The sequence below is a fragment of the Bufo bufo genome, chromosome 9, assembly GCF_905171765.1.
Source record: "Bufo bufo chromosome 9, aBufBuf1.1, whole genome shotgun sequence".
NCBI lineage: Eukaryota > Metazoa > Chordata > Amphibia > Anura > Bufonidae > Bufo > Bufo bufo.
Genome location: NC_053397.1, coordinates 155,282,252 through 155,297,766, shown reverse-complemented (window position 1 = coordinate 155,297,766; position 15,515 = coordinate 155,282,252).

The window sequence follows — 15,515 nt, the reverse complement described above, 5'->3', positions numbered from 1 at the left end:
TTTGATGACGTCACTACGCTCATCACATGGTCCATCACATGACCTTTTACCATGGTGATGGATCATGTGACGGACCATGTGATGAACGTAGTGACGTCATCAAAGGTCCTATTCCTCACAGAACAAGACAGAAGAGAAGCCGGGCTGCGCGAACAAGTGGATTAAGGTGAGTAAAATTGTTATAAAAATTTTTTTTAACCCCTCCAGCCCTATTGTACTATGCATTCTGTATTCAGAATGCTATTATTTTCCCTTATAACCATGTTATAAGGGAAAATAACAAAGATCGGGTCCCCATCCCGATCGTCTCCTAGCAACCGTGCGTGAAAATCACACCGCATCCGCACATGCTTGCAATTTTCACGCAGCCCCATTCACTTCTATGGGGCCTGCGTTGCGTGAAAAACGCACAAAAAAGAGCTTGCTGCTATTTTCACGCAACGCACAAGTGATGCGTGAAAATCACTGCTCATGTGCACAGCCCCATAGAAATGAATGGGTCTGGATTCAGTGCGAGTACAATGCGTTCACCTCACGCATTGCACCTGCGCGGAAAACTCGCCCGTGTGAAAGGAGCCTAATAGTTTTTAGGTCAAGGAAGTGCAATTCACTAAAACTCAATTTACTGTTGTTTATGTTGCTTTGGTGGATATATGCAGAGGGTGGTGTGAACTGCAGGGACGATAGTCATCCACTTGGTTCCATCGGTTGGTGTCTGCTGCCCATGCACTGCACACAACACTGTATGTGATTGACTTTGGAAAGTGTTATTATTACGATTGTATCACCTTTTATGCGTTTATTTTAATTTATTTTTTAAAAACTTAATAAATACTAACCTTTTTAAAGAGGACCTTTCACCGATTCTTACCCTATGAACTAAGTATACAGACATGTGGAGCGGCGCCCGGGGATCTCACTGCACTTACTATTATCCCCGGGCGCCGCTCCGTTCTCCTGCTATGTCCTCCGGTATCTCCGTTCCCTAAGTTATGGTAGGCGGAGTCTGCCCTAGCGCTGGCCAATCGCATTGCAGAGCTCACAGCCTGGGAGAAAATAACCTCCCAGGCTGTGAGCTCTGCACTGCGATTGGCCAGCGCTAGGGCAGACTCCGCCTACCATAACTTAGGGACTGGTATCTCCGCCTACTATAACTTAGTGAGCGGAGATACCGGAGGGCATAGCAGGAGAGCGGAGCGGCGCCCGGGGATAATAGTAAGTGCAGTGAGATCCCCGGGCGCCGCTCTACATATCTGTATAGTTAGTTCATAGGGTAAGAATCGGTGAAAGGTCCTCTTTAAGACATCTCTGGGTGGTTTCAGATGGTGAGTGCCTGTCGTTTCAATATACTTTTCTTTACTCAACTTTTGACTGGGTGAGTCAACACGACAAGAACACCATAACTTTACCTATAGACAGGTGAGCCTCTATATTGTTATTTTTTTTATTATCTTTTTATTTTTGCCCCACTTTTTACTTCTGGGACTTCAACTTTTGGGGGTCTCATCCCCTCTGCAATTCACTACAATACATCATGTCAGTAATACACTGACAGTGTGCTTATGAGACCCAGCTGCCATACCAGCCATCGTGTCCCCGTCACTGCAGTGGGGTGCATACTGTGGTCAGCATTGACCACGGAATAAAAGGGATTAATACGCCTGCATTGGTGTATTCACCGATGCTGGCGTATACAGCCGGAGCTCAGCTGTCAGTAATAGCGGGGCCCCTGACGCTGATGGAGCAGATGAAGCTCCAGTACCCGCCTGATTAGAACGCCATACATGTATGGCGCTGGCATCCTACGGGCTAAAGGACCCTATACACATTGTCAGCAGCCAAACCTGCTGCTACTATGGGGCCAGCTTAGGCTTTGATAACTTCTGCGGTTGGAATTCTGGTATTCTGTTCCGGCATAGGAACAGAATACCGGAGTTACCGTATCTCTCATCTGGTGGAAACCAACAGCGCCAGATAGATTTCATTCACCATAATAGGGTCTACTGGGTTTTGGGCATGAATATCGGCTTTCTGACAGAAAAATACAGCTACATGCAGAGAGAAAATAATCCCCCATTGAGAACCCATACAGGTTTGGTCTAAACTAGCCTGTATGTGTATGGGGGAGCGGGGAATGATTGTTCAGCCGTCAGCTCCTGAAGGTGTATGGGCACTTTAAAATGTCTCATAGCTGAAGGTTACACAAACCCCTGTGAGCTAACAGAACGGACTCCTAATTGTTACACTTTATCTACGAGATTTGTGCTAAAGTATTTAGTTCAGAGATACTATTGTAGAAAATCTCAGTATTAGCGCTCATGCATTTTGGCACGGAGGAAGTACAGCAGAGCTCAGTGTGTACTGTACAAGCTCCATGGTGCCATATGAGCAATAATTTTCCTAAACTTATCTAAAACACTTTAATAAATAAAGACACATAAACCTTATATGGTGAAATAATGGCCGCGGTCCTTTATTAAGGGTTAATTTACAAATAAAAAATTCTATAAATAATCTAATCAATAAAATATCCATTAAAAAAAACAGTACTCCAATACTGTCCCCCCAGCAAAGCTGGGTGACTAAGGGCTCTTTCACACCTGCGTTCTTGTCTTCCGGCATAGAGTTCCGTCGTCGGGGCTCTATGCCGGAAGAATCCTGATCAGGATTATCCTAATGCATTCTGAATGGAGAGAAATCCGTTCAGGATGCATCAGGATGTCTTCAGTTCCGGAACGGAACGTTTTTTGGCCGGAGAAAATACCGCAGCATGCTGCGCTTTTTGCTCCGGCCAAAAATCCGGAACACTTGCCGCAAGGCCGGATCCGGAATTAATGCCCATTGAAAGGCATTGATCCGGATCCGGCCTTAAGCTAAACGTCGTTTCGGCGCATTGCCGGACCCGACATTTAGCTTTTTCTGAATGGTTACCATGGCTGCCGGGACGCTAAAGTCCTGGCAGCCATGGTAAAGTGTAGCGGGGAGCGGGGGAGCAGTAACTTACCTTTCGTGCGGCTCCCCGGCGCCCCCAGAGTGACCGTCAGGGCGCCCCAAGCGCATGGATCATGTGATCGCATAGGGACACGTCATCCATGCCGCATGGGGGCGCTCTGACGTCTTTCTGGAGCGCCCCGGGAGCCGCACGGACCTGTAAGGTATACCGCTCCCCCGCTCCCCACTACTACTATGGCAACCAGAACTTTAATAGCGTCCTGGCTGCCATAGTAACACTGAACGCATTTTGAAGACGGTTCCCGTCTTCAAATGCTTTTCAGTACCACTTGCGTTTTTCCGGATCCGCATGTAATTCCGGCAAGTGGAGTACACGCCGGATCCGGACAACGCAAGTGTGAAGAGGCCTAACCCACCAGATTTGCGGGTATTAATAACCCGCCATGCCCCCCCTAAAAACGCTGCCTTTTCTATCATCCCCTGAAGACCAACATTGAAAATATCCAGGCCTATATCTGACAAGTGAACTAAGTCGTCCCGATATAGCCCTATGGCATCTTTCACACGAACGTGTGCGCTCCGTGAGCGTATTGTGGACCGCATTTGCGAATCCGCAATACACGGGCACCATTCCGCGTGCATTCCGCATCACAGATGCGGACCCATTGACTTCAATGGGTCTGCAAATCCGGTGATGCGGAACGAAAGCACTACGGAGTGCTTCCGTGGGGTTTCGTCCTGTACTTCCGGCCGGATTGCGGACCCATTAAAGTGAATGGGTTCGCGATCTGCTGCGGCTGCGGCACGATGGGTGTTCGTGCATTGCGGTCCGCAATTTGCGCGCCGCAGACGTTCGTGTGCAAGAGGCCTAACACAAAGCCTTCCAATTCAGTATGTCTAAAACAATAAAAAAAATATTTAAACAAAAAAAAATAGTTTTTTACTTCTTGTTGGAAAACAATAAAAATAATTTTAAAACAATTCAGTATGTCTAAAGCTCCAACCATTTAGGGCTTGTTCACATCAGCGTTTAGTCCTCCGTTCGGCTTTCCGTTATGACTTGCGTCCGTCTCAAAATTGAAACGGATTCATAACGGAACGGACATATTTTGCTACGTTTTTAAACGGATACCATCTAACGGATACGTTAATAAACGGATTAAAAATGTCAGTTAAATGTCCGTTCAATCCGTTTAGTTACTCAGATAACGGATCCGTTCAGGGCCGATCCTAGGGTCACAGGCGCCTGGGTGCAGAAATATTTCTGGCGCCCCCACATGGGCGTGGTTATCTTACTAACTCCTCCCCTTTACAATGTTTCTATGGCAACAACTTCAGCCCCCAACTTCAGCCCCACCAATTTGCTTTGACAATAACTTAGTCAACGGCTTTGACAAGTCAAAATAAATGTCATGTGCCAGTAGCCAGAGCCCCCCCATATCATGTGCCAGTAGCCAGAGCCCCCCATATCATGTGCCAGTAGCCCCCCTTATGTGCCAGTAGCCCCCCTATGTGCCCGTAGCCCCCCTTATAAGTGCCAGTAGACCCCCTTATCATGTGCCAGTAGCCCCCTTATCATGTGCCCGTAGCCCCCCTTATCATGTGCCAGTTGCCCCCATATCATGTGCCAGTAGCCAGAGCCCCCAACCCCCTTATCATGTGCCAGTAGCCAGAGGCCCCCCCCCCCCATACCCTGTGCCAGTAGCCAGATCCCCCCCCTTATCATGTGCCAGTAGCCAGAGTGCCCCCATATCATGTGCCAGTAGCCAGAGTGCCCCCATATCATGTGGCCCAAGTAGCCCCCATATCATGTGCCAGTAGCCCCCCTTATCATGTGCCAGCCCCGTAGTCCCCCCCTTATCATGTGCCAGCCAGTAGCTCCCCCCCCTTATCATGTGCCAGCCCATGTAGTCCCCCTTATCATGTGCCAGCCCAGTAGCCCCCCTTATCATGTGCCAGCCCAGCCAGTAGCCCCCCCTTATGTGCCAGCCCAGTAGCCCCCTTATGTGCCAGCCCCAGTAGCCCCCCCTTATCATGTGCCAGCCCAGTAGTCCCCCTTATCATGTGCCAGCCTAGTAGCCCCCCTTATCATGTGCCAGCCCCAGCCCAGTAGTCCCCCCTTATTTGCCAGCCCAGTAGCCCCCCTTATGTGCCAGCCAGTAGCCCCCCCTTATCCTGAGCCAGCCAGTATTGTACCTATATAAAAAAATAAAAAAAAATAATACACTTATACATACCTCCAGCAATGCGATGCGATGCAGGCCGCCTCCTTCCGTCTGTGTCCCCTCGCTATAACGGCTCAGGGCGACGCGATGACGTCATCGCGCCGCCTGCACCGGCCTCTGATAGGCTGCCAGCACTAAGCCGGGCAGCCTATCAGAGGAACAGGAGGGTGCCACACCTCTCCCTCCTCTGCTGCAGCACAGGCATCTGTATTGCCGTCCTGAGGACGGCAAATACAGATGACTATGGAGATGAGCGCTTCCGCAATGGAGGCGCTCATCTCTCCTGCTCTGCCCTGCCGCCGGCCGCGGGCCGCCCCCACTTGTCACCAGGGCCGCGGGCCTTGCGGCACTCAGGCTTGCCGGCCCACCGGGAAATTTCCCGCTATCCCGGCAGGCCAGTCCGGCCCTGCGCTCGGCGCCTCTTCGGGTGACAGCGCTGGGGTGCGGGGCCACCCACTGCACCCCGTGTAGGATCGGGCCTGGATCCGTTTTCCTTTTTCTTTTTTTTTTCAGTTGTCCTCCCCTATCTGCATGCTATATAAAATGGTGCTATATGGTGACATCCAATTGCTGGAAGAGGAACAATGCTGCCGCTCATGTCCTTTTTTCTGTGGACTATAGGGTATGGAAGCTTCGAAGATGCGAATGTCATCCATGAAAAGGAGACGGCGTTATTGGGTGCATCCCATTACATCATGCCGAATGACACGAGGTGTTTATTCGACCCCTTTATCAAGAACTCAGAAAACACCCTGTCAAATTTGCAGAATGATCTCCGTGTAAGTGTCGCAAGCTTTGAGACCATTTCCCAACGTTTCGTTGCCGATTGAGACGAAGGATATGAAATTTCATCGAAGTGTAACTCCAGAAGAACGACTCATGGTCACTCTGCGGTATGTATGGTACAACTTTCCATTATTGCTTCTACTGTGTTTCAGAGCCTTTTTGTTTTGATTATTATTGTGAGTATATGATTAATCTCAAGAGACAACTTTTTATATATAGTAGTTACCTAAAATATGTAAATGCATCCACATTTTATACCATTTTCCGTTCAACCGCTAGGTAATGTTGATCTGTTTGCTGTGAAGGATCTTGAATTAATGCTTGTGGGACAATCCGAAAAGTTGTTTTGCTGCAGTGTATTTATTGCGAATAGTATTTGTGTAACAATTATGTTAAAAAAAATATATTTTTTTTGTAGGTTTCTGGCTACAAAATTTTTTTTTTTTTATTTCGACTAGGAAAATCTACAATATCTTACATTGTTAAAGCTACCTGCTGGGCAATTTGGAATCTTCTGCGTGAAGAATTTCTTCCCCATCCTACTTGCCAACAGTGGATCAGCATAGCCGACAAGTTTTATAAGGTGACACAGTTTCCCAATTGTATTGGCGCAGTGGATGGGAAGCATGTGAGGGTCTTGAAGCCCCCACGTAGTGGATCCTCGTTTTTTAACCACTTGCCATCTGGGCCATTTGCCCCCTTCCTGACCAGGCCTAATTTTGCAATACTGACATATCTCACTTTATGTGGTAATAACTTTGGAACGCCTTTATTTATCCAAGTCATTCAGAGATTGTTTTCTCGTGACACATTGTACTTCATGATAATCATAAATTTGAGTCAAAATATTTCACCTTTATTTATGAAAAAATCCCAAATTTACCCAAAAATTAGAAAAATTCGCAATTTTCTAAATTTCAATTTCTCTGCTTTTAAAACAGAAAGTGATACCTCATAAAATATTTATTACTTAACATTCCCCATATGTCTACTTTATGTTGGCATCATTTTGGAAATGTCATTTTATTTTTTTAGGACGTTAGAAGGCTTAGAAGTTTAGAAGCAATTCTTCAAATTTTTAAGAAAATTGCCAAAACCCACTTTTTAACCACCTCCGGACCGCTGTACGCACAGACGCGTCCTGGAGGTGGTTGTTTCATTCCGAGTGGACGCGCCGGCGCGTCCTCTCGCGAGACGCGAGATTTCGGTCACAGCCGGCCCGCGCATGCGCATCGCGGGCCGGCAAAAGTTCGAGGAGAATTGCATCAGCAACCTGCCAGCCAATGATCGTCGCTGGCAGGTTGCGGATTTTTAAAAAATCGAATCACAAGCCATATAACAGATCATATTAGTAAATATGATCTGTTATATGGCTTCTCTGCTCCTGTGCTGGTCCTTTTCGTCGGTTGGATCCAGCACAGGAGCAGACTGAACTGTGAGTAGCACCAACACTACACCTTAGCCCCAGATCACCCCCCTGCACCCCAATTAACCCTTTGATCACCCCTTTGATCGCCCCTGTCAATCACTAGTGAAAGACAAAAAGTGATCAGTGTAAACTGTCACTTTTTTTTTTCACTAGTATTGGCTGTTAGGTTTTAGGGAAAGTTTAGGCCCCTTAGTTAGGTAGTTAGCGTCAGTTAGCGCCCACCCCACCGCACCGCAGTCACTTTTATTCGCTGATTAGCGTATCGCTAATCAGCATTTGTACTTTTATAGTATCTGTAAGTGATCAAAACTGATCACAGTCAGATCTATAATAGTATTAGTGTCACCTTAGCTCGCCCTCCACCCAAAACGCAGTGTTTGCCCGATCAGGCCTGATCGGTCGCCCACACGTGCGTTCACCCACGCCCGCCCCACCGCAGTGACAAAAAATTATTATTTTTTGATCACTGCACATTCACTTTACACGCACTGCGGCGATAAAAAAAATCAGTTTTGATATTTTTTATCAACCGCAGCGGCCTCCGGTACTTCGCTAGCCTCCCCTTTGTAAGACAGGTTTGCTTTTTTTCTTGGGTAGTCTCAGGGAATACCCCTAAATTTAGTAGTCCAAAATGTCAAACAGGGGGTATTCTTCTGAAGAGGCCTACAGGATTTTTGACCCAGTCGGATGAGGAATGGGAACCCTCATCTGACGAATCTAGCGGGTCAGAATATGAACCTGTAGAAAGCAGTGGCTCTCTGACCCAAAGTTCGGACGAGGAGGTTGAGGTCCCTGGCAGCACTAGGCGTACCCGGCCCCGTGTCGCTAGACCACAGGTTACGCAGGATCCGCTTCAAGAGCAGCAGAGTGGGGCTGTCGCTGCCGGATCACGTGGTGAGGCATACACCAGCAGCGCAGCCCTTCCTGGACCTAGTACCAGCACTGCCGTACAACCTGGTGAAGTAGCGAGCACCAGAAGGGCAGTTGAAGCTGGTACGGTGGCACGTGCAGTAGTTACCCCGTCGCAGCCACCGCGCAGACAGGCCCGTAGAGCCCCTAGAATTCCTGAGGTGCTGGCAAACCCTGATTGGCAGTCACCAACTTCAGCCGCACCTGTAGTTCCCCCTTTCACCGCCCAGTCTGGAGGTCGGGTTGAGACGGCTCAAATCGGTTCGGCCCTGGGATTTTTTGAGCTGTTCTTGACTGCGGAGCTCTTGGACTTAGTCGTGGCAGAGACAAACCGGTATGCCACACAATTTATAACCGCAAACCCGGGAAGCTATTATGCCCAGCCTTTCCGGTGGAAACCAGTCCAAGTTTCCGAACTTAAAATTTTTCTGGGCCTTCTCCTCAACATGGGCCTGACAAAAAAGCATGAATTGCGGTCATATTGGTCCACGAACCCGATTCATCACATGCCCATGTTCTCTGCTGCTATGTCCAGGACACGATTTGAGGCCATCCTGCGTTTTCTGCATTTTAGCGACAACACCACCTCCCGTCCCAGAGGCCACCCAGCTTTTGACCGGCTCCACAAAATTCGGCCCCTCATAGACCATTTCAACCAGAAATTTGCAGATTTGTATACCCCTGAGCAAAACATCTGCGTAGACGAGTCCCTAATACATTTTACCGGGCGCCTTGGCTTCAAACAATACATCCCAAGCAAGCGTGCCCGGTATGGGGTCAAATTGTATAAGCTCTGTGAAAGGGCCACAGGCTATACCCACAAATTTCGGATCTATGAGGGAAAAGATCAGACCCTGGAGCCGGTCGGTTGCCCTGACTACCTGAGGAGCAGTGGGAAGACAGTCTGGGACTTGGTGTCACCCTTGTTCGGCAAGGGGTACCATCTTTATGTGGACAATTTTTACACAAGTGTGGCCCTCTTTAGGCATTTGTTTCTAGAACGGATTTGCGCCTGTGGCACCGCGCGAACTAGTCGCGTGGGCTTCCCCCAACGGCTTGTAACCACCCGTCTTGCAAGGGGGGAGAGGGCTGCCTTGTGTAACGAAGAACTGCTCGCGGTGAAATGGAGAGACAAGCGTGACGTTTACATGCTCTCCTCCATTCACGCAGACACGACAATCCAAATTGAAAGGGCAACCCGTGTCATTGAAAAGCCCCTCTCAGTCCACGACTATAATGCGCTCATGGGAGGGGTGGACTTCAATGACCAGATGTTGGCTCCCTATTTAGTTTCCCGCAGAACCAGACGCTGGTATAAGAAGGTGTCTGTATATTTAATTCAATTGGCGCTGTATAATAGTTTTGTTCTCTACAGTAAGGCTGGGAGAACAGGATCCTTCCTCAAATTCCAGGAAGAGATCATCGAGAACCTCCTTTACCCAGGAGGTTCCGTGGCCCCATCCACCAGTGTAGTTAGCCGTCTACACGAGTGACATTTCCCCAGTGTCGTTGCTGGTACCTCAACCCAACCGCCACCCCGAAAAAAATGTTGTGTCTGTAGCAGGAGTGGAATAAGGCGTGACACCCGCTATTTCTGTCCTGACTGCCCTGACCACCCTGCCCTATGCTTAGGAGAGTGTTTCCGGAAGTACCACACACAGGTACACCTAGCATAGGGATTGCATCTCACAGGACAGGCACACAGGGCTATTAGGGCCCTTTTACTCACAGCTGCTGCAAACCTCTCCTTTCACCTGGGATAAAGTGCATAACGTACTTTGCCACATCTTTGGGCGATTTGCGCTTTGCACATTGTCCCATGGGGAAGGAGAGGTTTGTTCTATAAAGGTAAAAAAAACTAAACAAAAAAAAAATTACCGGTAAGTAAAAAAGTTAAAAAAGTTAAAAAAAGTTAATATGTTCTGTTCTAAAGTTAATAAAGTTATTGCTTTGCGGCCTGGTTTTTTCTTTTTTGTTTTGTTTTTTTTACCTTCCAGGTGGACCAACCGATCGACTAGCTGCAGCACTGATGTGCATTCGGACAGAAGCATTGCGCTGCTGTCAGATTACACGCAAGTCGGTGTATGCGGCGCTGCAAGACGAGATTTCTCCTCTGCAGTAAAAGATACGTTTGCCGAGGCATATGAGCTGAGGAGGTGGCGGTGTTCATATACTTTGGCAAACACTTTGTATATATAAAAAAAAAAATCCCGGCAATGATTTATTCATCCACATCGATTGATGTGAATGGAGAAATCCGGTTTGCCAGGGCATACGAGCTAAGTGGGTATGGATGTTGAGCGGAGCTCCTATGTCCTGGCAGACGCCTTTCCCCTCCTTTTTCTTTTTTTGGCAGAGATTTTTTCATCCACATTGATCGATGCGAATGAAAAAATCAGTGCCGTTCAATTTTTTTCTTTCAGCCCAGAGGCTGAACGGAAAAAAAAAATCTCATTACCTGTATGCTCAATATAAGGAGAATAGCAGAAACTCCTAATGCTGGGCATACATGTAATGATTGCGGAGACCCTCAAATGCCAGGGCAGTACAAACACCCCACAAATAACACCATTTTGGAAAGAAGACACCCCAAGGTATTCGCTGAGGGGCATAGTGAGTTCATGGAAGTTTTTATTTTTTGTCACAAGTTAGTGGAATATGAGACTTTGTATGAAAAAAAAAAAAAAATCATCATTTTCCACTAACTTGTGACAAAAAATAAAAAATTCTAGGAACTTGCCATGCCCCTCACGGAATACCTTGGCTGCAAAAAAGTGTCACACATGTGGTATCTCCGTATTCAGGAGAAGTTGGGGAATGTGTTTTGGGGTGTCATTTTACATATACCCATGCTGGGTGAGATAAATATCTTGGTCAAATGCCAACTTTGTATAAAAAAATGGGAAAAGTTGTCTTTTGCCAAGATATTTCTCTCACCCAGCATGGGTATATGTAAAATGACACCACAAAACACATTCCCCAACTTCTCTTGAATACGGCGATACCACATGTGTGACACTTTTTTGCAGCCTAGGTGGGCAAAGGGGCCCACATTCCAAAGAGCACCTTTCGGATTTCACAGGTCATTTACCTACTTACCACACATTAGGGCCCCTGGAAAATGCCATTTTGGAAAGAAGAGACCCCAAGGTATTTGCTGATGGGCATAGTGAGTTCATTGAAGTTTTTATTTTTTGTCACAAGTTAGTGGAATATGAGACTTTGTATGAAAAAAAAAAAAAAATCATCATTTTCCACTAACTTGTGACAAAAAATAAAAAATTCTAGGAACTCGCCATGCCCCTCACGGAATACCTTGGGGTGTCTTCTTTCCAAAATGGGGTCACTTGTGGGGTAGTTATACTGCCCTGGCATTCTAGGGGCCCTAATGTGTGGTAAGGAGTTTGAAATCAAATTCTGTAAAAAATGACCTGTGAAATCCGAAAGGTGCTCTTTGGAATATGGGCCCCTTTGCCCACCTAGGCTGCAAAAAAGTGTCACACATCTGGTATCTCCGTACTCAGGAGAAGTTGAGGAATGTGTTTTGGGGTGTCATTTTACATATACCCATGCTGGGTGGGAGAAATATCTTGGCAAAAGACAACTTTTCCCATTTTTTTATACAAAGTTGGCATTTGACCAAGATATTTATCTCACCCAGCATGGGTATATGTAAAAAGACACCCCAAAACACATTCCTCAACTTCTCCTGAATACAGAGATACCAGATGTGTGACACTTTTTTGCAGCCTAGGTGGGCAAAGGGGCCCATATTCCAAAGAGCACCTTTCGGATTTCACTGGTCATTTTTTACAGAATTTGATTTCAAACTCCTTACCACACATTTGGGCCCCTAGAATGCCAGGACAGTATAACTACCCCACAAGTGACCCCATTTTGGAAAGAAGAGACCCCAAGGTATTTCGTGATGGGCATAGTGAGTTCATAGAAGTTTTTATTTTTTGTCACAAGTTAGTGGAATATGAGACTTTGTAAGAAAAAAAAAATAAAAAATCATCATTTTCCGCTAATTTGTGACAAAAAATAAAAGGTTCTATGAACTCACTATGCCCATCAGCGAATACCTTAGGGTGTGTACTTTCCGAAATGGGGTCATTTGTGGGGTGTTTGTACTGTCTGGGCATTGTAGAACCTCAGGAAACATGACAGGTGCTCAGAAAGTCAGAGCTGCTTCAAAAAGCATAAATTCACATTTTTGTACCATAGTTTGTAAACGCTATAACTTTTACCCAAACCATTTTTTTTTTTACCCAAACATTTTTTTTTTATCAAAGACATGTAGAACAATAAATTTAGAGCAAAATTTATATATGGATGTCGTTTTTTTTGCAAAATTTTACAACTGAAAGTGAAAAATGTCATTTTTTTGCAAAAAAATCGTTAAATTTCGATTAATAACAAAAAAAGTAAAAATGTCAGCAGCAATGAAATACCACAAAATGAAAGCTCTATTAGTGAGAAGAAAAGGAGGTAAAATTCATTTGGGTGGTAAGTTGCATGACCGAGCAATAAACGGTGAAAGTAGTGTAGGTCAGAAGTGTAAAAAGTGGCCTGGTCTTTCAGGGTGTTTAAGCACTGGGGGCTGAGGTGGTTAAGGACCAGTTCAGGTCTGAAGTCACTTTGTGGGGCCTACATAGTGGATACCCCCATAAATGACCCCATTGTAGAAACTACACCCCTCAAGGTATTCAAAACCGATTTTACAAACTTTGTTAACCCTTTAGGCGTTCCACAAGAATTAAAGGAGAATGGAGATCAAATTTTTTGGCAGATTTTCCATTTTAATCCAATTTTTTCTTTAACACATCGATGGTTAACAGCCAAACAAAACTCAATATTTATTACCCAGATTCTGCGGTTTACAGAAACACCCCACATGTGGTCATAAACTGCTGTATGGGCACACGGCAGGGCGCAGAAGAAAAGGAACTCCACATGGTTTTTAGATGCCATGTCCCATTTGAAGCCCCCTGATGCACCCTTACAGTAAAAACTCCCAAGAAGTGACCCCATTTTGGAAACTAGGGGATAAGGTGCCAGTTTTATTAGTACTATTTTTGGGTACATATGATTTTTTGATCATTCATTATAACACTTTATGGGGCAAGGTGACCAAAAAATTGGTTGTTTTAGCACAGTTTCTATTTATTTATTTTTACAGCGTTCATCTGAGGGGTTCAGTCAAGTGACATTTTTATAGAGCAGATTGTTACGGACGTGGCGATACCTAATATGTATACTTTTTCTCATTTATTAAAGTTTTACACAATAATAGCATTTTTGAAACAAATAAATTATGTTTTTATGTGTCCATGTTCTGAGAGCTATAGTTTTTTTATTTTTTGAGAGATTTTCTTATGTAGGGGCTCATTTTTTGCGGGATGAGGTGACGGTTTTATTGGTACCATTTTGTGGGACATACGCGTTTTTGATCACTTGGTGTTGCACCTTTTGTGATGTAAGGTGACAAAAATTGCTTGTTTTGACATTTTTTTTTTTTTTTACGGTGTTCACCTGAGGGGTTAGCTCATGTGATATTTTTATAGAGCTGGTTTTTACGGACGCGGCAATACCTAATATGTCTATTTTATTTTATTTTTTCTATTTAAAAAAAAAAATTTTATTCCTTACTTTTTTTTTACATATGAAACTTTTTTTTATTTTATTTTTTCAACCCTTTATTTATTTTTATTTTATTTTACACTTTTCGTCCCCCATAAGGTCATACAAGACCTCTGGGGGACATTTACTTCACTTTTTCTTTTTTTTTTCACTGTTGATTTCTCCTGTAACTGGGGCTGACATAGTAGCCCCAGTTACAGAAGAAATACACCCCCCAGAGAGGCTGTACAGCATAATACTGTGCTGTACAGCCTCAGTGCAGGGCTGATCGAGGTCTGTGAAAGACCTCACACAGCCCCTGCACTCTCCGGTCCCGGCGGTCACATGACCGCCGGGCCGGAACAGGAAGCGCATAGCGCTTCCTGCTCTGCATACACAGCGCTCGGTGAGCACTGTGTATGCAGCGATCCAGAAGGCAGGGACACCTGGGCACTGTCCTTGCCTTCTCTCTGGGTTGCCCTGCTGTCACTGACAGCGGGCAACCCGATCAGCAGTTGCACGATTAACGTGCAGCTGCGATTTCTGAAAGGACGTTTTAAAACGTGCTTTCAGAAATAGAGGTCCACCCATAGGACGTTTATATCCTATGGGCGGACGGGAGGAGGTTAACTATAAAAAGTATTTTTCTGTGATCCTAATGGCAATTGTTGATGCACATTACAAATTTGTGGCTGTTGATATTGGAGCTTTTGGACGAACAAATGACTCACGTGTTTTTAAAAATTCTAATATGGGAAGAAGGCTGTACTCGGGAAACTTTGGTATACCAGAGCGCAGGCCTTTACCAGGTACTACAAACCCTGCTCTTCCATTTGTTCTAGTCGAAGATGAAGCTTTCCAAATGTGTGGAAATTTACTGAAGCCATATGCCAGCCGTGGTCTAGACTATCGCAAAAGAGTGTTCAATTACAGACTGACTCGCGCAAGAAGAATAGTCGAGTGTGCTTTTGGCATATTGACTGCAAAATGGCGAATATTCACTCGTGCAATACAATTGAAAACAGATACTGTGGATGATGTCATAAAAGCATGTGTTGTGTTGCACAATTATGTACTGACCAAAGAGCCTTTGCCTACGGAGCCACTGTCATTAAATCCACCAGGAGATCACATAGAAACTGGCCCAAGATCAACAGTTGCTGTGAGTCGCATGCGCGATCAATTTGCAGAATATTTCATTTCTTCAGCTGGATCTGTGCTTTGGCAGGATGAACATATTTGAACTTATATATTCCTGCGTTGTTCTTCCAAAAAAAATATATATTCTCTATTGTTTGTTACTGTTTGTTTATTAAATATGTACAGTTGAAATTTGTAATTTGTTATGTACATAATAGTTTATTTTATTGTTTGTTCTTAATATATTGTTGAGTCAACCATGATGCATCGGTCTACCTACATTTATTGCCTTAATTCAGCAAAAGATAAGCTATGCCTCTCCAACCATCTCCATATCCCTTGTTTGTCGTTTTGAGTCTTGACTGTATTAAAACCACTGACAAAGTATATTTGAAATAATAAAAGTATTTATTTAGATAAATACTTTTTTTAAAATATATTTTTTATATTTT